We start from the raw sequence: 21803 nt of genomic DNA, 5'->3' as shown, positions 1-21803 counted from the left end.
TTTGATTGGGTTTTCACCATATTTCATTCGGGAGAAAAGCTTTGGAGAGCTAGTTGAAGGTGGAATTCATAAATGTTTCTTAGAGGTATGGTCCATGGTCCCTAAACTTGTTTTATGATGATTTTTAAGGTTGTAGGCTTGAATTATATAGGAAAATAAATAGCAAATTGGAAGTTAGGGCTTGGAAATTGGAGACCTAAATCTAGGGATTTGAGGGGACATTTATTGTCAGATTTTGATGTATTTGATATGTATGAACTCGTGAGAGTGAAAGGATTCTAGTTTTTTTTATTTTTATCGGAATTCGAGACATGGGCCCGGGGGTCGGGTTTGGCCAATTTCGGAATTTTGATCTAAATTGGTTATTTTTGAGTGAGCTTTGTTCCCTTAGCATATTTTGATGATATAAATCTGTATTTGGTTAGATTTGGAGCATTTGGACACCGAGTTGAGAGGCAAGGGCATCGCAGGCTAGAGTTTTGACCGTATTGAGGTAAGTAATGATTGTAAATGTCTGTCCTGAGGGTTTGAAACCCCGGATTTCATATCGTTGTGCTATTTTGAGGTGACACACACGCTAGATGATGAGTGTGGGGTCGTGCACCATTGGGGACTATGACTTAATCCATCCCGTATGACTGTTTTGCTGTGTATTTGATTGGAAACTATTTATCATCATCATATTTTGGGCTGAATGCCATATTTGGGCCTCGTGCCAAATGTTTTGGATCCTTAGGGGATTTTTACTACTTGTCCTCACTGTTTTGACTTCATATTTGTACTCTGTTATGTTGTATTATACTATTTTTATAACTTAGCTATATTTACTCTGTTTTGACATTTCAAATGATATTTTGGGCTGACCATCATGTTTTACTGTTGCCCGAGTGACATGAGAGATTTCTGATTGAGTGAGGCTAAGGGCCTGCGTTGTGAGGTTATTATGGGATCGGTCTACGCGCCATATCGACATTATAAAGATTCATGATTTTGAGGCCGAGGGCCTGATTTGTTATGAAGTGGCTTGTTATAAGGCCGAGTGCCTATTTGATTATGCAATGAAATGGCTTGTTATTATGCTTGGGCCGTAAGGGGACCCTCCCGGAGTCTGTATACCCCTAGTGAGCGCGGGTATCCTGAGTGAGTGATATATTTATTATGCCATGAGATGGCTTGTTGTTGCGCTTGGGTCGTAAGGGGCCCCTCCCGGAGTCTGTACACCCCAATGAGCGCGAGTACCTAGTGTGAGTGATATGTTGTAGCCCGATGGGCTGTTGTTGTTTCATATTGAAGCACGAGGGGTTGTTCTTGATTAATGTTATGCCCGAGGGGCTGATTACAAGTGATTGTGAGGTATCCCTAGGGACTGGTTCTGTTGGTATTATGCCAGAGGGGCAGTTTATGGTACATATTTTGCCCGAGAGGCTGTTTATGTTTCCATAATTTTTACTCACTGTTTTATCACTCGTTTGAAACTATTGAAATTTTTTTAAAAGTTTTTACTGAAATAGAGCTTGATTTACGAATTAAATGATTTTTGTATTGTTTTGGAAATGTACTGCATTTGCCGTAGCGTTATGACATGGCTTACGTGTTTTCTTACTGCTCAGCTTTAATTTACTTTTATTACTTACTGAGTTGGCGTACTTACATTACTCCTTACACCTTGTGTGTAGATTTGGTACTTCTAGACCCAGTAACGGGTGTTGATTGCTCAATGACAGAGTCATCGGAGTTAGCAAGGTAGTTGCCCGACGTTCGTAGCACTGTTTTTCTCCCTCTTGTCTTCCTTAGATTGTATTTAGTACATTTTTAGACTCTTCATTATATTCAGACCTTAGTAGATGCTCGTGACTTGTGACACCCCGATATGGGGCTTGTGTATTTATTCCGCATTGTTCATTTAGACTTTTATTATGAAATATTTGATTAAGTAAAGACTTAAAAATGACTTTTTTGATAAATGGTTAATTCGGGAGGTGTGTCGGCTGGCCTAATTTCACGATAGATTCCATCACGACCGGGCCGGTCTTAGGGTTGTGACAAGTTAGTATTAGAGCCTAGGTTACATAGGTCTCACGAGTCATGAGTAGGTTTAGGAATGTCTCGCGGATCAGTACGGGGACGTCTGTACTTATCATCAGGAGGCTACAGAAGCTTTAGAAAAAACATCACATTCTTGAATTCTTATCGTGCGTCCTTGATTCAGCTTGAAATATAATTTTTTGAATTCCTTCAATGCATTCGTATGCGCGCATGAATGCTCAGTATCAGATGTGCATCGATGGCTTATGATTCCCTAATTGAGGGGCAAGGTGTGATCTTTATGTGTTGATATTGGTCCAGTCTGGAGGACTTGAGGCCGGGTTTTGCCTATAGCTTGAGCACTGAGGCATTGATTATGTGAGCACGTGCTTTTGGATTTGTATGTCCGATAACGTCCCTATTAGTGGGAGTGATGACTGGATAGCTATATGATGAGTATGATGTGACTGTATAATGATTATGATGACGGAAGGGTATAAAGAGATATTAGTTTGAGGCGAAACAGGTGGGTTATCTCCTGCGGAGTATTCTGAAGTTTGTGTGATCCTTATGATGTTTGTTGGAAGATCTTCATTACCAGTGAAATATATGTGTTGCGATTTAAATTTGGGGTCGCTTAAGAGAGTGGGCTTGACTATTTCGAGGATGAATTCAAGATTTGCAGAAGGTTTGAAGTACTATATGGTCTGTGATGCACGAGTTTATGAAAGATCTAGTTTAATCTCATTATGGTATCATTGTAGTAATAGAGTATATGCATTATGAGTTATTGTGTGTTTTGATTTATGGATTTAAGCCAAGTAGAGGAGTCTGCTATTGATTAGTTAATTGCACGATTATGTGCTATGTTGGTTCCAGTTTAAGGCGTACTGGCGATTTAGTTATGGCTTACGGAGGTTGAGATCGAGGATGACTTGAGTAAAGGAAATTTCACTAAAGGTTATGTTATGCTTTATGGTTGTATGAGAATCATGGAATGACTTGAGTTATTATTGGTAAAGTATGTACGGTGCATTGAATAGGAAGTTGCTCGGTTGCGTTAAGGTGAGGTTACATTCTGTGGTGTTGGAAGTGCCAATGGAGCACATGTTGGCTGGTCCATTTGATCGGTCTAATTGCGGTTTGAATAGAGTGAAGGACTCTCGAGAATGGTTGTAATGAGTTCAAGATTTTACATGTAATATTTGGAGATTTTCAAGTTGTATAATTGGTAAGAAACTGAGGCTTGCATTGTAAATGAGTTCAAGATTTTGCATTGGAGGGTGTCAAAACTCGTGGTATTTCTATATCAATATGGGATTCTATATATCAGTATCAGAATGGTGAAGGTAATGGCTTTGGGTTCACAGGGAGTCACTTCAGGGTAGGTATTTTGAATGTGGTAAGTTTAGGAATATTTAAGAGGTATCCAGCGACTTATGAGCCTTAGACGGTATGGTTTTATGCTTGGGTCTCGTGTGGTGAGTTTGGGTTGAGGATTGCGGTGTTATAGCGAGAAGAAGTATCAAGTTGAAGGCAAATTAGAAGGAACTTGGATAGATGGGATAGCTTGGTAGTAGGCTAGATCGGCATGGTAAGGATATGATTAGTTCTTTGGATACTTATAAGGTAATGAGTTTCTGCAGGTGTCTCACGGTAATGCTCTTGGGTTCTAGTGGCCTGCGTAGCTTGCTTAAGTTAGAAGGATCTAGTCCTGATGGTTTAGTTTTGTGCAAACAGAATTCGGAGGGTTCTTGATGGTTTCTACCATGGTTAGAGTTGTATATTTTCTACGAGTGTGAGAAGCACTAGATGTATAGCGATTTTCTTCTAGATGGGATCAATGAAAAGTTCTTAGCTAGTTGAGTACGTGGTTGCTTGTGGCTCGAAAGGGATATGAAGTTCTCATGTTTATCCTAGGATGGTATGGTATATGCGGTATGTTGTGTAAGATTGAGATTTGCATGTGTAAGGTCACAGTTCAGTACTGAAAGGAAGGTCATAAAATTCTTAGGTAGCACGGGCAACTTCAGATGATTAGGGAATTGATATTACTAATTTGCGTGGCTTGATGAGGGTATACGTTTCAGATAAAGGGGCAATGTGATTGAGTTAATGATACTCCATTAGTATTGTGACACTCTCTTGTTGGATAGACTGCTGATATTCGAGTCTTCTTGGTGGCATAGAAGAATTATAGGAGTACCTCTCATGGGATGATTGGGTATTAAAGGTGTGTTGTATATTCAGACGGGGGAGTTAGGATCGGATATGGTGATTTGCATGCTGTATGGGTTTGGAGACTGGGAGTTCTCATAAACAGGTTAGGTCATGGTTGTAGGCCGTGTATATCGGTCTTATGTGGTACCTATTGGAGGTTTGGAGACTCGAGTGAGTCCTTGTTGCTTAGTATGCTAGATTATGGTATGATATTGGGTATAGACTGGTTGTCTCAGTGTCGTGTTATTCTGGACTGTTGCGCTAAGGCGGCGACGTTGGCTATGCCGGGGATGCCACAGAATGAGTGGCGAGGTTTGATGGGTTATGTTCCCAGTAGGGTGATTTCAATTTTTGAAGACCCAACGGATGATTGGGAAGGGTTGTCTTTCTTATTTGGGCCTTCGTGACTGATGTCGGTGTAGAGACTTCTACCGTTAATTTAGTTAGGGTGGTGAGGGATCTTCCGGATGTGTTTCCTGCTACTGGGCATGTCATCGGGCAGGGTTTAATTTCGGTATTGATTTGGTTCCGGCACCGTATCGTATAGCACCGGCATAGTTAAAGGCGCAACTTCAGGAACTCCTTGATAAGGGGTTCATTTGGTAGGCCAATATGGATGTGTGTTCTGCATCGAGTCGGCTTGGTTGACTTTGAGTTGCTATTGTTGAGGGATGTGTTGATTCGATTGCTATTGATCTTATTAGTGATTTGGGGGAGTTCTATGAGTTACCTTTTCGTGTTGTGAGGCATTGGGATTTGTTGGTTATAGGCACACGTTGGAATTCGAGCGGGAGGAGTATTGGGTATTGCTCGACGGATGGTGTATCGGTTGTGTCCTTTAGGGTTTGTGTAATGTTATGTCAATTGCTTCGCCGTGGTTATGATGATTTGCTTTGGGTCTAGACATCAAATTGCGCGCGGTTGTCGATTTTGAGCGTAGTGACTTGAGGTGTTTCAATATGGACGAGTGATTGGATAAGGTCGCGTATTGCAGTGAAGTTATGTAGAGGTATGACCCTTCGGGTTAGATTCGTGTGTTCTTTTTCTACGATATGTGACAGGTTCCTAGCATTGTGTTGTGGTGGTACTGGTGAGCTTGCGGTATGGCTCTCTCATTTGAGTCATTTTCATGATTTGAGTATGTTCGGATTGCTGCTTATTGGTGCACGGATTGCACGAGTTGTGGCTTTAGATTGTATTGATGTGTCATGTCACCAGAGTAGTTGTGTTGGATTAGATGAGATCGTGGGGATCCATAATGAATACAAACGGATTCTGTTTTAGTATGTTGGGAGGATAATGTCGATGTTCGGCTTATAAATTTGCTATGGTCCTTGCCAAGGGAGAAGTATCTTCATGAATGTTTGATCTGAAGAATGATTCTGATTCTATGTGTTTCTTTCATCATTGGCAGTACACGGAAGTGTTGGGATGAGGCTTTACTTAATAAGAGACTTATTATCGATATTCGTTTATTTTGAGCAACTACTGTGATTAGAAGTTATCGCTACAAGTGTTTGAGTTATGTGGTATATCATGTAACTGCATTTGAGGTTGCAAATATGGTTTTTTATAGCTTGTTCGGGCTTATTCAGAGTATATATGTGAGATTCTAATCTTGTGGATGATTCAGAAGTGGAAATATGGTTCTAAGGTTTATGGGCTAGGTTGGATTGTGACAATTTAGTTACATTGTGTTATCAGACCTATATGATATATGATGACGTAGGATCACCCCCGGGTATGTGCATGGTAAGGTTTCACAGCGATTTGATGGTTTTTTGAATAACTCTGTGCACGTTTGAGGACGAACGTATGTTTAAGTGGGGGAAGATGTAATGGTCCGACTGGTCGTTTTGAGCTTTTGCACCTTGCTCACCAATTCTAAGCATGGCTAGCCCCGTATGATGTATTATGACTTATGCAAATCATCGGTTTTGGTTTTCAAGGTAATCGAAATGGATCTGGAAGAACAGTTCTCAATTTGAATCTTAAAATTTGAAAGGTTTGACCGAGTTTTGACTTTTTAGTATTTGATCTTGGATTTGTAATTTTATGATTTGGTTAGCTTCGTTTGGTGATTTGGGACTTAGGAGTGTTATCGGAATGTGTTTTGGAGTTCCAGAGTAGATTTAGGCTAGAATTGGCGAAATTGGAATTTTGGCATTTTCCGGTTGATAGGTGAAATTTTTATATACGGGTCCAAATGGAATTTCGAAAGTTGGAGTAGGTCCGTTGTGTCATTTGTGACGTGTGTGCAAAATTTCAGGTCATTTGGAGGTGGTTTAATAGACGTTTTGATCAAAAGCGAAATTCGGAAGATTTTTGGAACTTTAGACTTGAATCCGATGTTATTTGGTTGATTCAATGTTGTTTGAGGTGTTTTGGAGATTGGTGTAAGTTTTTTTAGTGGTATATGACTTGTTCGTGGTTTTGGTTGAGGTCTCGGGGGCCTCGGGATGATTTCGGATGGTTGACAGGAAGTTTGGAGTTGTGAATTTGCAGCTAGAGCTGCTGAGTTTTCTGTCATAACCGTACTTGTGGCTTGGGGACTGCAAGTGCAAGCCCTCAGAAGCATACGTTAAGTCATAGATGCAACCAAGAGAGGGAAAGGCTGGAACCTCCAGAAGCAGAACTTTGGGCGCACCTGCGATGGCACATGTGTGAGTATAAGATCGTAGGAGCGGTGGCTGGGGGGATAAGTAGAATCCGCAGATGCGCACCTGGGACCGCAGATGCGGTTTTGCTGGGTTAGAACCTATAAATTTCACCCTTCGCGATTTTGAGTGGGTTTTCACCATATTTCATTCGGGAGAAAAGCTTTGGAGAGCTAATTGAAGGGGAAATTCAATAAGGTTTCTTAGAGGTAAGGTCCTTGGTTCCTAAACTCGTTTTTATGATGATTTTTAAGGTTGTAAGCTTGAATATATCGGAAAATCAGTAGCAAATTGGAAGTTAGGGCTTGGAAATTGAAGGCCTAAATCTAGGGATTTAAGGGGTCATTTGTGGTCGGATTTTGATGCATTTGATATGTATGAACTCGTGAGAGTGTAAGGATTCTAGTTTTGTGATTTTTATCAAAATCCGAGACGTGGGCTCGGTGGTCGGGTTTGACCAATTTCAGGATTTTTGATGTAAATTGGTTATTTCGAGTGAGCTTTGTTCCCTTAGCATATTTTGATGGTATAAATTTGTATTTGGTAAGATTTGGAGCATTTGGAGACCGAGTCGAGAGGCAAGGGCATCGTGAGCTAGAGTTTGAACCGGATTGAGGTAAGTAATGAGTTTAAATGTTTGTCCTGAGGGTATGAAACCCCAGATTTCATATTGTTGTGCTATTTTAAAGTGACGGGCATGCTAGATGATGAGCGTGGGGTTGTGCACCATTGGGGATTGTGACTTAGTCTATCCCGTATGACTATATAACTGTGTATTTGATTGAAAACTATGTGCTATGATCATGTTTTGGGCTGAATGCCATATTTGGGCCTCGTGCCAACTGTTTTGGACCCTTAGGGAATTTTTACTACTAGTCCTCACTGTTTTGACTTCATATTTGTACTCAGTCATGCTGTATTATACTGTTTTCATAACTCAGCTATATTTACTCCGTTTTGACATTTCAAATGATATTTTGGGCTGAGCATCATGTTTTACTGTTACCCGAGTGGCATGAGAGATTTCTGACTGAGTGAGTCTGAGGGACTGTGTTGTGAGGTTATTATTGGATCGGGCTGCATACTGCAACGACATTATACTGATTCATGATTTTGAGGTTGAGGGCCTGATTTGTTATGCCACGAAGTGTCTTGTTATAAGGCTGAGTGCATGTTTGATTATGCCATGAGATGGTTTGTTATTGCGTTTGGGCCGTAAGGGGCCCTTCCTGGAGTCTGTACACCCCCAGTGAGCGCGGGTACCTTGAGTGAGTGATATATTTATTATGCCACGAGATGACTTCTAATTGCACTTGGGCTGTAAGGGGCTCCTCCCAGAGTTTGTACACCTCTAGTGTCTGCGGATACCCAGTGTGAGTGATATGTTATAGCCCGAGAGGCTGTTGTTGTTTCATATTGAAGCCCGAGGGGCTGTTCTTGATTCATGTTATGCCTGAGGGCTGATTACGAGTGATTGTGAGGTAGCCCGAGGGACTGGTTCTGTTGATATTATGCCCGATGGGCAGTTTATGGTACATATTTTTCCCAAGAGGCTATTTATGTTTCCATCATTTTTACTCATTGTTTTATCACTCGTTTGAAACTATTGAAAGTTGTTTTAAAAGGTTTTACTGAAAGTGAGATTGATTTACTAATTAAATGATTTATGTACTGTTTTGGAAATGTACTGCATTTGCCGTAGCATTATGACATGGCTTACGTGTTTTCTTACTGCTCAGCATTTGCAGAGTCATCAGAGTTAGCAAGGTAGCTGTGCGACGTTCACATCACTGCTTTTCTCCCTATTGTCTTCCTTAGACTGTATTTAGTACATTTTTAGACTCTTCATTGTATTCAGACCTTAGTAGAAGCTCGTGACGTGTGACACCCCAATGTCGGGCTTGTGTATTTATTCCGCACTATTCATTTAGACTTTCACTATGAAATATTTGATTAAGTAAAGACTTAAAAATGACTTTTATTGATAAATGGTTAATTCAGGAGTTGTGTCGGCTGGCCTAGTTTTATGGTAGGTGCCATCACGACCGGGCCAGTCTTAAGGTTGTGACAAGCATCTACTTTGTACTGGGTCACCACCTCTTCAGCATCGGCTTTGGTTATTTTCATTACTAACTTAGCTATTTTAAGCTTCTTGCTAATGGCATCCCATTCAGCAATTGCTGAGCTTAGTTGAGACTGGAGGCCTTTGACTTTTTGGGATCGGGCCTCAACTTTCTCCCTTACTTCTAGAAGTTGGACCTCCAACTAGGCCAGCTGCTCCCTAGTAGTTTCCTTCTCTGAAGCCAATCGGTGCATTTTGCCCTTCCACTCTCCGGCCATGGCCTTAACCTCGTTCAACTTGACTCAAAGCTGGTAAATCCAGGTAAGCTTCTGATGGACCTCCAGATTTTGACCGTTAGTCTCCATGTCTAGATCGTCATCACTAACTTCAAAGATATTTACCTATTCCACCAGGTCGTCATGTTCTTTTTGAGTCGCGTCCAACTCAGCTCGGAGGTTCTTGACTTCTCCTTCGCGTTACTCGCTGAGAAGATTATATATGTCCCTCCTCTCAGCAAGCTCCTTAACCTCAACCTCGGTAACAGAGAAAGGTTTCATGGTGGTTTATTGAGGCCTGTAAAAATGTGAAAAAGAAAAGGCATTAGAGTTATCAAAAACTATATTCGAAGGTAAAAGAGTATAATAACAGCTTACCCGGTTCAGTGGCTGTTGTGCTTTGTTGAAGATGCATGTCGCATCCACCTCATTCATTTTTTCTTGGTCTTCTTAGGTTACCAGGAACTAGAGGTAGCTAGCTACCCCAACCGAGGAGGAATATGTCACGACCCAAACCATGAGCCACGATGGGTGCCCGGGTCCTACCTGTCAAATACCCCTAGGCATGTGTCTAAGATATAAACCTGAATAACATCTGCTGAATTACGAGAATAATGTACATGAAGGAAATCTATCCAAAAAGGCATACATACATATAGGTGCAACATACGTATGGTGAGCCGACACGGCTGCTATAGACAAGTATACATCTCAAAACTAGAAGCCGACAAGGCCACATACTATCCAACTAGACATACTGTCTACAGACTTCTAATAAAAATATAACTATACAAAGAAGGGACTGATCCACGTCATGTCGTACCAAAATAAAAAAACAGATCCGGATCAAGTGGAGCACGCCAACTCTCGCTGATCAAGGATCCTAGGAAGGGGGATCGACATATTGCCTACCTTCACTTGCGGGCATAAAACGCAGACCCCGTGAAATAGGGCATCAGTACGAAAAATGTACTGAGTATGTAAGGCATGAAAATCTGTACGTAAAAGGCATAGATAAAACACGGAATAAAGAAATTCATCTGTAAATCTTAATAACTTTATAAATTTCGAAACATTTATAGTGTTATGCACGTGTATATAAGTATCGTGTCATGCATGGGTATAGGTGTACATAACATCATCAAGCCACTGAGGGCATCCCATCATATCATCTCGGCCACTGTGGGCAACATCATCAACATATACCAATCATGTGGTGGTGCGTATATAACGCCGTAACCTTTTTTCCCTATATCCCATATATATACATACACACACACACACACACACACACACACACACACACACACACACATATATATATATATATATATATATATATATATATATATATATATATATATATATATATATACGTGTATATAATGCCATCTGGTCATAGGTCAATGTACATGTATAAATGAATGTAATGCATGAAAAATATGTAATAATCTCAATATTCCTTCCGGATAAACTTTATCAAATGCATACTATTATGGTACCCATGAACAGAAGATAATAATAATTCACATGGGGAATTAAGAATATAGACAACCCTAGTATTTCTATGAATAGAGTAATTTATGGAGACTGTGCATTTTGTTCATTTCTTCTGTATAATTTGGACCATGCCAAAAGAAAGAAGGGATGGCCTTAACATACCTGGTGTAGGAAAAACTCAGAATAATATTCTGTTGGAAAACCTTTGTTGATTGAACTTAGAACTCAAAAAAATCGAATTAAGCTTCTGCTTTTTGAAATCCCTGAACGAAACTTTGCTTTTGAGTATTCAAAATTTTTGAACGAAATTGTTTCTGACTCTATGAAGCTTTTTTGAAATGAAAATTAGTTTCTGCTTCTAACGTTTCCTTTGCACTAAGATTCATAGGTGTTAGCTTCTAACGTTTCCTTTGCACTATAAAAATTAGCTTCTCACATATCAAAAATGATTCATGGGTTTTGATCCTAAATGAGATAAGACACCTAATGAAGTCTTATCTTGGTTACGTATTACCTTAACGTTAGGTGGCCACATGGACTAAATGATTAAGAGTCATTCTTAGTCATGGTGGCTTTGTGCCACGTTTTGTATGGTGTATTTTATAAATATTTTTCCACTTATTAGTTAACTGGGTTATGTCCCGTTACCCGGTAATTAATCAATTACCCACATAATTTAAAAATTGCCATAAATTACTTAAAATTTGACTTATTTTTAATATACTTTATATATACGTTATACATTATACTACCGTGGTCATATGGTACCTTGCATGGTAATAGTTCATAATTATCGAGTATTATCGCTCAACCCGTATTTTATTCCAAATTGGCCACTTTCAATGAAACTCGTTTTTTTAAATTCTTGTACCCCTTTATCCTTCGTAACATTAATTTATTGCTTGTTATAAAAAGTGTAAATATGTTAACGTCAAGATGATCTCATCCCCGAGTCTATGTGTAACGATCCAACCGGTCATTTTAAGAATTAACGCCCCGATCCCCTATTAACTGCTTTCCCCATGTTTTTTCTGCTAATGTGAATTACTGGGAGGATTTATTTGGAGTTTCGGAGAGTTTTGGGATACTTAGTCCCTAAATGAGAGTTTGGGTTTTAGAATTTCCACCGTAGTCGAAGCAGTGTAAAGACGACCTCAGAATGGAATTCTGTTGGTTCCGTTAGGTCCGTTGGGTGATTTCGAGCTTAGGGGCATATTTAGATTGTGTTTTGAAGGTCCGTAGCTTATTTAGGCTTGAAATGCCGAAAGTTGAATTTTTAAAGTTTCCGGTTCGATAGTGAGATTTTGATATCGAGGTCAGAATGGGATTCCGAAAGTTGGAGTAGCTCCGTAGTGTTGAATGTGACGTGCTTGCAAAATTTCAGATCATTCGAACGAAGTTTGATAGACTTTTTGATCGAAAGCACAATTCGTGAATTTTTGAAGTTCTTTGGCTTGAATTTGATGTTAATTGGTTTATTCGATGTTGTTTGAGGTGTTTTGAAGATTTGTATAAGTTTGGATAGTGGTATATGACTTGTTCGTGCTTTTGGTTGAGGTCCCGGGGGCCTCGGGGTGGTTTCGAATAGTTAATGGGGGATTTTGAGTTGGGTTTGGCAGTTGAAGTTTTTCCATTGTTGTCATAACCGCACCTGCGGCTAGGTTACCGTAGGTGCGGACTCGCATAAGCGAACATGGAACCGCAGATGCAGCCACAAGTGAAGGCAACAAAGACCGCAAAATTGAGAGGTGTACCGCACCTGCGGAACCGTAGATGCAGAATATGGGTCACAGGTGCGGAGAAGGAGGCTTTAGTGAAAACCACAAAAGCGGTTCCCTTGACCACAGAAGTGGTAGCGTAGAAGCAGAAATTTGGACCGCAGATGCGGATTTGCTGGGCAGAAATAAGAATTTCGAGGGTTTGAAATCAAAAGTTAGAAAATTGATTTGCAGCTCGGGAGAGGGCGATTTTGGAAGGATTTTGAAGAGGAAATTAGTGGGTAACGATTCCTGAATCCTTTCTAGTTGTATTCCTATAATCTAATCTTAGTTTTGTCATTTAATTTCGGATTTGGGATGAAAATTTAGGGAAAATTTGGAGAAAGTTCTTAGACCTAAATTTTGAGTTTTGATTAGGGATTTGACATTGAATTTTGATAATTTTGGTATGTTTAGACTCGTGAGTGAATGGGGGTTCATAATCCGTAACTTTTACCCAATTCCAGGACGTGGGCCGGGGGCATTTTTGTCATTTACCTAATTTTGCGCTTTAGCTTAGAATTTATTTGTGGAATCTGTTACTTGAAGTTATATTTACATTATGCAATTTAATTGAATAGATTTGGGCCATTTGGAGTCAAGTACTCGCGACAAGAACGTGATTTTGGGTTGATTTTGAGCCGGTTCGAGGTAAGTGGCTTGCCTAACCTTGTGGGGGGGGACTCCCCTTAGGATTTGGTATTGTTGATATTTGAAATGCCTTGTACGTGAGGTGACGAGTATGTACTTGTGCTAATTGTTGAAAAAAAATCCTGTTTTCATTAAGTAACTTTAATTGTGTTTTTCCTTTTCTGCTTATACTACTTGCAATATAAGCTTGTAGTTAGCTTAGGGAAGCATGTCTAATTGATTTAATTGCTTTATTTGCTCAAACTGCCTTATTTGGACTATGTGCAACATTCTAGGTTAGAAATACGTGTTTTACCTTGGTATGGATTTGAGTTGAATTGAGTATTCTTCTTGTTGTTGCTGTGTGTTTCACTTTGGGACTACAGGATGGTATCCCGGGAGATCCCCCTACATATATATTGACTTGGACTGTAGTGTGGGATACCGAGAGATCCCCAGCACGCATATTGAGGATACTAAGAGATCCTTGGGATACCGAGAGATCCCCAACATATATATTGAGGATACTAAGAGTTCATCGGGACACCGAGAGATCCCTAGCATACATATTGAGGATACTAAGAGATCCTCGGGATACTGAGAGATCCCTAGTTGTTACCTCTGTGATGAGCGGTATTCCTTTTGTAACTATTTTTTCTCCTTTATAGTTGTTGTTATTCTTATTATCATGTGTTACTTCTTACTGTTAATATTTAATTGTATTGTCGTATCCTATATTGTTTTACCTTGTTTTTCAACTAAACTCAGTAGGGCCTTGACTTTCCTCATCACTACCCGACCGAGGTTAGGCTTGGCACTTACTGAGTACCGCTGTGGTGTACTCATGCCCTTTCTGCGTATGTTTTTCATGCGCAGATCCTGGTACTTCCACTCAGTCTTATCATTCTTGAGGCAAGGTGCTTTTGTAGAGACTTCGAGGTATATCTGCCGCGTCCGCAGACCGAGGAGTCCCTTTCTATTCTCATTACTAGTATAGCCCTTCTGTAATTGATAAACATTTCTGGAGTTATAGCTTTTTATGAAATCTCTTAGCTTGTGATTCATGGGGTTCTGGATTTTGGGAGTGCTAGATTGAGATTCTTGTACTATTTTATGCCAAGCGGCATCTTAAACACTGTTTCATTTTTTTTATCTCGGTTTTTAATTATTTTCTTTTTGTAATTGTTTCCTTTTTCTAGTTTTTAGGCTTAACTAGTCATAGAGACTAGGTGCCGTCACGATAGTTCATGGAGGGAAAACTGGGGTTGTGACAAGTTGGTATCAGAGCTCTAGGTTCATTGGAGTCATGAATCACAAGCCGACTTATTAGAGTCTCGCAGATCGGTACAGAGACGTCTGTACTTATCTACGAGAGGCTATGTAACTATTAGGGAAATTCCACTTCACTTGATTTCCTTATAGTGTGAGATTTTTTATATCACCATTCTAAACTTCTGTCTTCTATTCTCTCACAGATGGTGAGGACACGTGCTACCTAGGATGGTCGGGCACCCACGCGAGCTACCGCCGAGGAGCCACCAACAGTTCCAGCTAGAGCCCAGGCACCTAATACTCCTACTGCTACTACTACTCCAGCACTTCAAGAGATTCTTGCACAGTTCATGAGCATGTACACCACTCTAGCTCAGGCAGGGTTGCTTCCCCTTGCTGCAACTACATCTCAGGCCGCGGGAGGAGCATAGACTCCCGCCGACCGCACTCTTGAGCAGTGAATGCATGTTGATCAGGTCTCAGAGATTATTCCTGTATAGCCCATAACTCCATATCAGCCCGAGAAAAGGGCAGCGGCTTCTGAGGATAAGCAATAGAGGCTTGAGAGGTTCAAGAAGTATAAGCCTCCTATATTCAGTGGTCTAGCATCAAATGATGCTCTGGGATTTATAGATGATGCTCAGGATCGAGCGGGGTTTCCTTCACTACCTTCCAGCTTCGAGGAGCCGCCTATGAGTAGTGGCATACTTGTGTGTTAGACAGTCCGGATGAGGCAGCTTCCCTGACATGGACTCAGTTTTCAGATATGTTCCTGAGAGAGTATGTTTCTCAGAGCCTCAGGGACGCATGATGCGTAGATTTCGAGCATTTCTGTCAGGGTGATATGACTATCTTAGAGTATGTTGTTTGTTACACTAGCTTGGCTAGACGTGCACTAGCCTTGGTTTCTACTATTCGTGAGAGGGTCCGTCGGTTTATTGAGCGGCTTATTCCCAACATCAGGTCTAGCATGGATCGTGAGTTAGAGATGGATATTTCTTATCAACAGGTGGTGAGCATTGCTAGGAAAGTGGAGGGTATGCATGGTAGGGACAGAGAGGAGAGGGAGGCCAAGAGGTCTTGAGAGTCGGGCAATTATTCTAGTGCCCGTGCCCTAGTTGCAGGTTGTCATGGTAGGGGTTATATGAGTCACCCGGTTCATTCAGTTCTTCAAGCAGCCAGTGGTACCCGAGCTCCTCATCGGCCTCAGGAGCCTTATTATGCACCTCTAGTATCTAGTGTCCCTCCTAAGTGGGGTGTTTTCAGAGGTAAGTCCAGTAGACCTGGCCCGAGCCAGTCATAGACACCATGTCCTCCTAGAGCTTGTTTTGAGTGTGGTGACACACGCCATGTGGTGAGGGATTGCCCTAGACTTTGGAAGAGTGCACCTCCATAGACTTCTCAGCCACAACGTGCCCCGCAGAGTTCTCAGGCTATGGTTACAGCTCCGGTTGCTACCCCACCTACTCAGCTAGCTAGAGGTGGAGGTTGGGGAGGTATAGGTCGCCCTAGAGGGGGAGTCCAGGCCAGATACTGTGCCCTTACTACCTGCACCGAGGCGATTGCCTCCGATTCTGTCATCACAGGTATTGTCCTGGTTTGTCACAGAGATGCATCGGTTCTATTCAATCCAGGCTCCACTTATTCTTATGTGTCCTCTTATTTTGCTATACATTTGGGTGTATCTCGGGTTTCTTTGAGTTCCCCTGTTTATGTTTCTACTTCTGTAGGAGATTCTCTTATTATAGATCACGTTTATCGATCATGTGTGGTTGCTCTTAGTGGTTTTGAAACCAGAGCCAATTTATTATTGCTCAATATGGTACATTTTGATGTTATCTTGGTCATGGATTGGTTGTCACCCCATTATGCTATTCTTGATTGTCACGCCAAAATGGTGACGCTGGCTATGCCAGGTGTACCGCGAGTAGAGTGGAAGGGTACCTTAGATCATACTTCTAGTAGAGTTATTTCATTCCTTAAGGCTCAGCATATGGTTGAGAAGGGGTATGACTCGTATCTAGTTTATGTGAGAGATGTCAATATTGTTACTGCTACAGTTGATTCAGTCCCAGTGGTACGGGATTTCTCTGATGTGTTTCTAGCTGATCTTCCGGGCATGCTTCCCGATAGAGGTATTGATTTTGGCATTGATCTATTGCTGGGCACTTAGCCCATTTCTATTCCTCTGTATCGTATGGATCCTCCTGAGTTGAAGGAATTGAAAGATCAGTTACATGAATTGCTTAATAAGGTTTTTATTTAGCCCGGTGTATCACCTCGGGGGTGCTCCTGTCTTATTTGTGAAGAAGAAGAAGGATGGTTCTATGCGTACTTGAATTGATTATCACCAATTGAACAAAGTTACAGTGAAGAACCACTATTTATTTGCCCCGTATTGATGATTTTTTTGACTAGCTACAGGGTGCATGAGTGTTTTCTAAGATTGACTAGCGTTCAGGTTACCATCAGTTGAAGATTCGGGGATCAGATATCCCAAAGACTGCTTTCAGGACTCGGTATGGTCATTATAAGTTCCTTGTTATGTCATTTGGTCTGACCAATGCCCCAATAGCCTTTATGCATTTGATGCACAGTGTGTTCCGGCCATATCTTGACTCATTTATCATTATCTTTATTGATGATATTCTGGTGTATTCCCGGAGTCGGGAAGATCATGAGCAGCACATGAGGAAAGTGCTTCAGACTTTGAGAGAAAAGAAGTTATATGCAAAGTTCTCGAAATGTGAGTTTTGGTTGGATTCTGTGGCATTCTTAGGCCATGTGATAATGAGTGAGAGTATTAAGGTGGATCCAAAGAAAGTGGAAGTAGTATAGAGTTGGCCCAGACCATCCTCAGCTACTGGGATCCGTAGTTTTGTTGGCTTGGCAGGTTATTACCATCGATTTGTTGAGGGGTTTTCATCCATTGTAGCACCTATGACCAAGTTGACCCAGAAGGGTGCTCCGTTCTAGCGGACGAAAGAGTGTGAGGCGAGCTTATAGAAGCTCAAGACAGCTTTGACTACAACCCCAATTTTGATATTGCCTACAGGTTCGGGGTCTTATAATGTCTATTGTGATGCCTCGAGGATTGGTCTTGCAGTGGTATTTATGCAGGACGATAGGGTGATTGCCTACACGTCTAGGCAGTTGAAGGTACATGAGAAGAATTATCCTGTCCTTGATCTCGAGTTAGCTGCTATTGTTCACGCCTTGAAGATCTGACATCACTATTTGTACGGTGTGCATTGTGAGATTTATACTGATAACCGGAGTTTGCAGCATCTATTCAAGCAGAAGGATCTTAATTTTCGCCAGAAGAGATGTCTAGAGCTACTGAAGGACTATGATATCACTATTTTGTATCACCCGGGCATGGACAATGTGGTGTTCGATGCCTTGAGTCGCCGAGCAGAGAGTTTGGGGAGTTTAGCTTATTTACCAACAGCAGAAAGGCCTACGACAATGGATGTTCAGGCCTTAGCTAGTTGGTTTGTGAGGTTGGATCTTTTGAAGCCTAGTCGGGTCCTTGCTTGAGCGGTTTCTCAGTCTTCCTTATTTGATCGTATTTGGGAGCGTTAGTTTGATGACCCTCATTTGCTTTTCCTCAAGGACAAGGTTCTGCACGGTGATTCCAGAGACGTGACTATTGGTGATGATGGGGTATTGAGGATGCAGGGTAGGATTTGTGTACCCAATGTTTATGGTATTCGGGAGTTGATTCTAGAGGAGGCCCATAGTTCACGGTATTCCATTCATTCGGGTGCCGCGAAGATGTTCCAGGATTTGAGGCAGCACTACTGGTGGAGGTGGATGAAGAAATATATAGTTGGGTTTGTAGCTCGGTGCCTCAATTATCAGCAGGTGAAGTATGAGCACCAAAGGTCGGGTGGGTTGCTTTAGCAGATAGAGATTTCGGAGTGGAAGTGGGAGGGGATCACCATGGACTTTGTAGTTTGGCTCCCACATACTTTGAGGAAGTTCGATGCCATATGGGTGATTGTGGATCGGCTGACCAAGTTCGCACACTTCATTCCTATGTGTACTACCTATTCTTCGAAGCGGTTGGCAGAGATTTATATCCGAGAGATTGTTCGTCTGCATGGTATCCCAATTTCCATCATTTCAGATAGAGGTACTCAGTTCACATCACGGTTCTGGAGGGCCGAACAGCATGAGTTGGGCACTCGGGTTGAGTTGAGTACAATATTTCACCCTCAGACGGATGGACAGTCCGAGCACACTACCCAGGTTCTTGAGGATATGCTCCGTGCGTGTGTGATTGAGTTTGGAGGGTCTTAGGATTAGTTCTTGCCATTGGCGGAGTTTGCCTACAACAACAGTTATCAGTCCAGCATTCAGATGGCACCATATGAGTTTTTATATGGTAGGCGGTGTAGATCCCCTGTGAGTTGGTTTGAGCCGGGTGAGTCTAGATTATTGGGCACAGACTTGGTTCAGGATGCTTTGGAGAAGGTTAAGGTGATTCAGGATAGACTCCATACAGCCCAGTCCAGACAAAAGAGTTACGCGGACCGGATGGTTCGTGATGTTTCCTATATGGTTGGAGAGCGGGTTTTGCTTCATGTCTCGCCTATGAAAGGCGTTATGAGATTTGGGAAGAAAGGGAAGTTGAGTTGATGTTTATTGGCCCCTTTGAGATATTGAGACGGGTTGGGGAGGTTGCTTATGAGCTTACCTTACCTCCCAGCTTGGTAGGAGTTCATCTGATATTTCATATTTTGATGCTCTGGAGGTATCACAATGATCCGTTGCACGTGTTAGATTTCAGTTTAGTCCAGCTGGACAAGGATCTATCTTATGTTGAGGAGCCAATGACGATATTGGACAGTCAGGTTTAGAAGCTATGGTCAAAGAACATTGCATCAGTAAAGGTTTAGTGGCGGGGTCAACCGGTTGAGGAGGCAACTTGGGAGACAGAGCAGGATATGTGCAGCCGTTACCCTCATCTTTTCACTACTTAAGGTATGTCTCTATGCTCGTTCAAGGATGAACGAATGTTTTAGTGTAGGAGGATGTAACGACCCCGCTGGTTGTTTTAAAAATTAACGCCCCGATCCCCTATTAACTACTTTCCCCATGTTTTTTTCTGCTATTGTGAGTTTCCGGGAGGATTTATTTTGAGTTTCGGAGAGTTTTGGGACACTTAGTCCCTAAATGAGAGTTTGACTTTTAGAATTTGGACCGTAGTCGGAGCAGTGTGAAGACGATGTCAAAATGGAATTCTGTTGGGTTCGTTAGCTTTGTTGGGTGATTTTGGGCTTAAGGGCATGTTCGGATTGAGCTTTGGAGGTCCGTAGCTTATTTAGGCTTGAAATGTCGAAAGTTGAATGTTTGAAGTTTCCAGTTCGATAGTGAGATTTTGATATCTAGGTTGGAATGGGATTCCAGAAGTTGGTGTAGCTCCATAGTGTTGAATGTGACGTGCTTGAATTTTAGGTTATTCAGACAAGGTTTGATAGACTTTTTTATTGAAAGCGTAATTCGTACGTTTTTGAAGTTCTTAGGCTTGAATCCGATGTTAATTGGTTGATTCGATATTGTTTGAGGTGTTTTGAAGATTTGTATAAGTTTGGATAGTGGTATATGACATGTTCGTACTTTTGGCTGAGGTTCCGGGGTGGTTTTGAATGGTTAACGAGGGATTTTGGGTTGGGTTTGGCAGTTGAAGTTTTTCCATTGCTGTCATAACCGCACCTGCGGCTAGGCGATCGCAGGTGCTATCTCGTAGAAGCGGACATGGAGCTGCAGATGCGGCCATAAGTGAAGGTAGCAGAGACCGCAGAAGCGGGAGATGTACCACACCTTCGGGACCGCAGATGCAGAATCTGGGTCACATGTGCGGAGAAGGAGGCTTTAATGAAAAATGTAGAAGCGGTAGCGCAGAAGCGGAAATTTGGACCGCAGATGCGGATTTGCTGGGCAGAAAATAAGAATTTCGAGGGTTTGAAATCAAAAGTTAGAAAATTTATTTGGAGCTTGGGAGAGGGCGATTTTGGGAGGATTTTGAAGAGGAAATCAGTGGGTACCGATCCCTAATCCCTTTCTAGTTGTATTCCTATAATCTAATCTTAATTTGGTCATTTAATTTCGGATTTGGAATGAAAATTTGGGGAAATTTGGAGAAAGTTCTTAGACCTAAATTTCGAGTTTTAATTGGGGATTTGACATTTAATTTGGATTATTTTGGTATGGTTAGACTCGTGAGTGAATGAGGGTTCATAATCTATAACTTTTACCTGATTTCCGAGATGTGGGCCCGGGGGGTATTTTGGTCATTTTACCTATTTTCGCGTATTAGCTTAGAATTTATTTGTTGAATCAGTTACTTGAAGTCATATTTACATTATGCAATTTAATTGAATAGATTTGGGCTATTTGGAGTCGAGTACTCGTGGCAAGAACGTGGTTTCGGGTTGATTTTGAGTTGGTTCGAGGTAAGTGACTTGCCTAACCTTGTGTGGAGGAACTTCCCTTAGGATTTGGTATTGTTGATATTTGAAATGCCTTGTACATGAGGTGAAGAGTGCGTACTTGTGCTAATTGTTGGAAAAAAAATCCTATTTTCATTAAGTAACTTTAATTGTGTTTTTCCTTTCCTGCTTATACTACTTGCAATTTAAGTATGCAGTTAGCTTAGGAAAGCATGTCTAATTGATTTAATTGCTTTGTTTGCTCAAACTGCCTTATTTGGACTATGTGCAGCATGCTAGGCTAGAAATACCTATTTTACCTTGGTATGAATTTGAATTTAATTGAGTATTCTTCGTGTTGCTGCTGTGTGTTTTACTTTGGGACTACGGGACGGTATCCTGGGAGATCCCCCTTCCTGTTTACTTTGGGATTATAGATTTGTATTCATGGAGATCCCCTGCACATGTATTGACTTGGACTGTAGTGCGGGATACCGAGAGATCCCCAGCACGCATATTGAGGATACTAAGAGATCCTTGGGATATTGAGAGATCCCCGGCATATATATTGAGGATACTAAGAGATCCTCGGGATGCCGAGAGATCCCTAGCATACATATTGAGGATACTAAGAGATCCTCGGGATACTGCAATATCCCTAGTTGTTAGCTCTATGATGAGCGGTATTCCTTTTGTGACTATTTTGTCTCCTTTATAGTTGTTGTTATTCTTATTATCATGTGTTACTTCTTACTGTTAGCATTTAATTATATTGCCGTATCCTATACTGTTTTACCTTGTTTTTCATCTAAACTAAGTAGGGCCCTGACTTTCCTCATCACTACCCGACCGAGGTTAGGCTTGGTGCTTACTGAGTACCACTGTGGTGTACTCATGCCCTTTCTGCGCATGTTTTTCATGTGCAGATCCAGGTACTTCTACTCAGTCTTATCACTCTTGAGGCAAGG

The sequence above is a fragment of the Nicotiana sylvestris genome, chromosome 1, assembly GCF_000393655.2.
Source record: "Nicotiana sylvestris chromosome 1, ASM39365v2, whole genome shotgun sequence".
Taxonomy (NCBI): Eukaryota; Viridiplantae; Streptophyta; class Magnoliopsida; order Solanales; family Solanaceae; genus Nicotiana; species Nicotiana sylvestris.
The sequence above is the reverse complement of the archived record's forward strand: the minus strand, read 5'-3'. Positions refer to the sequence as shown.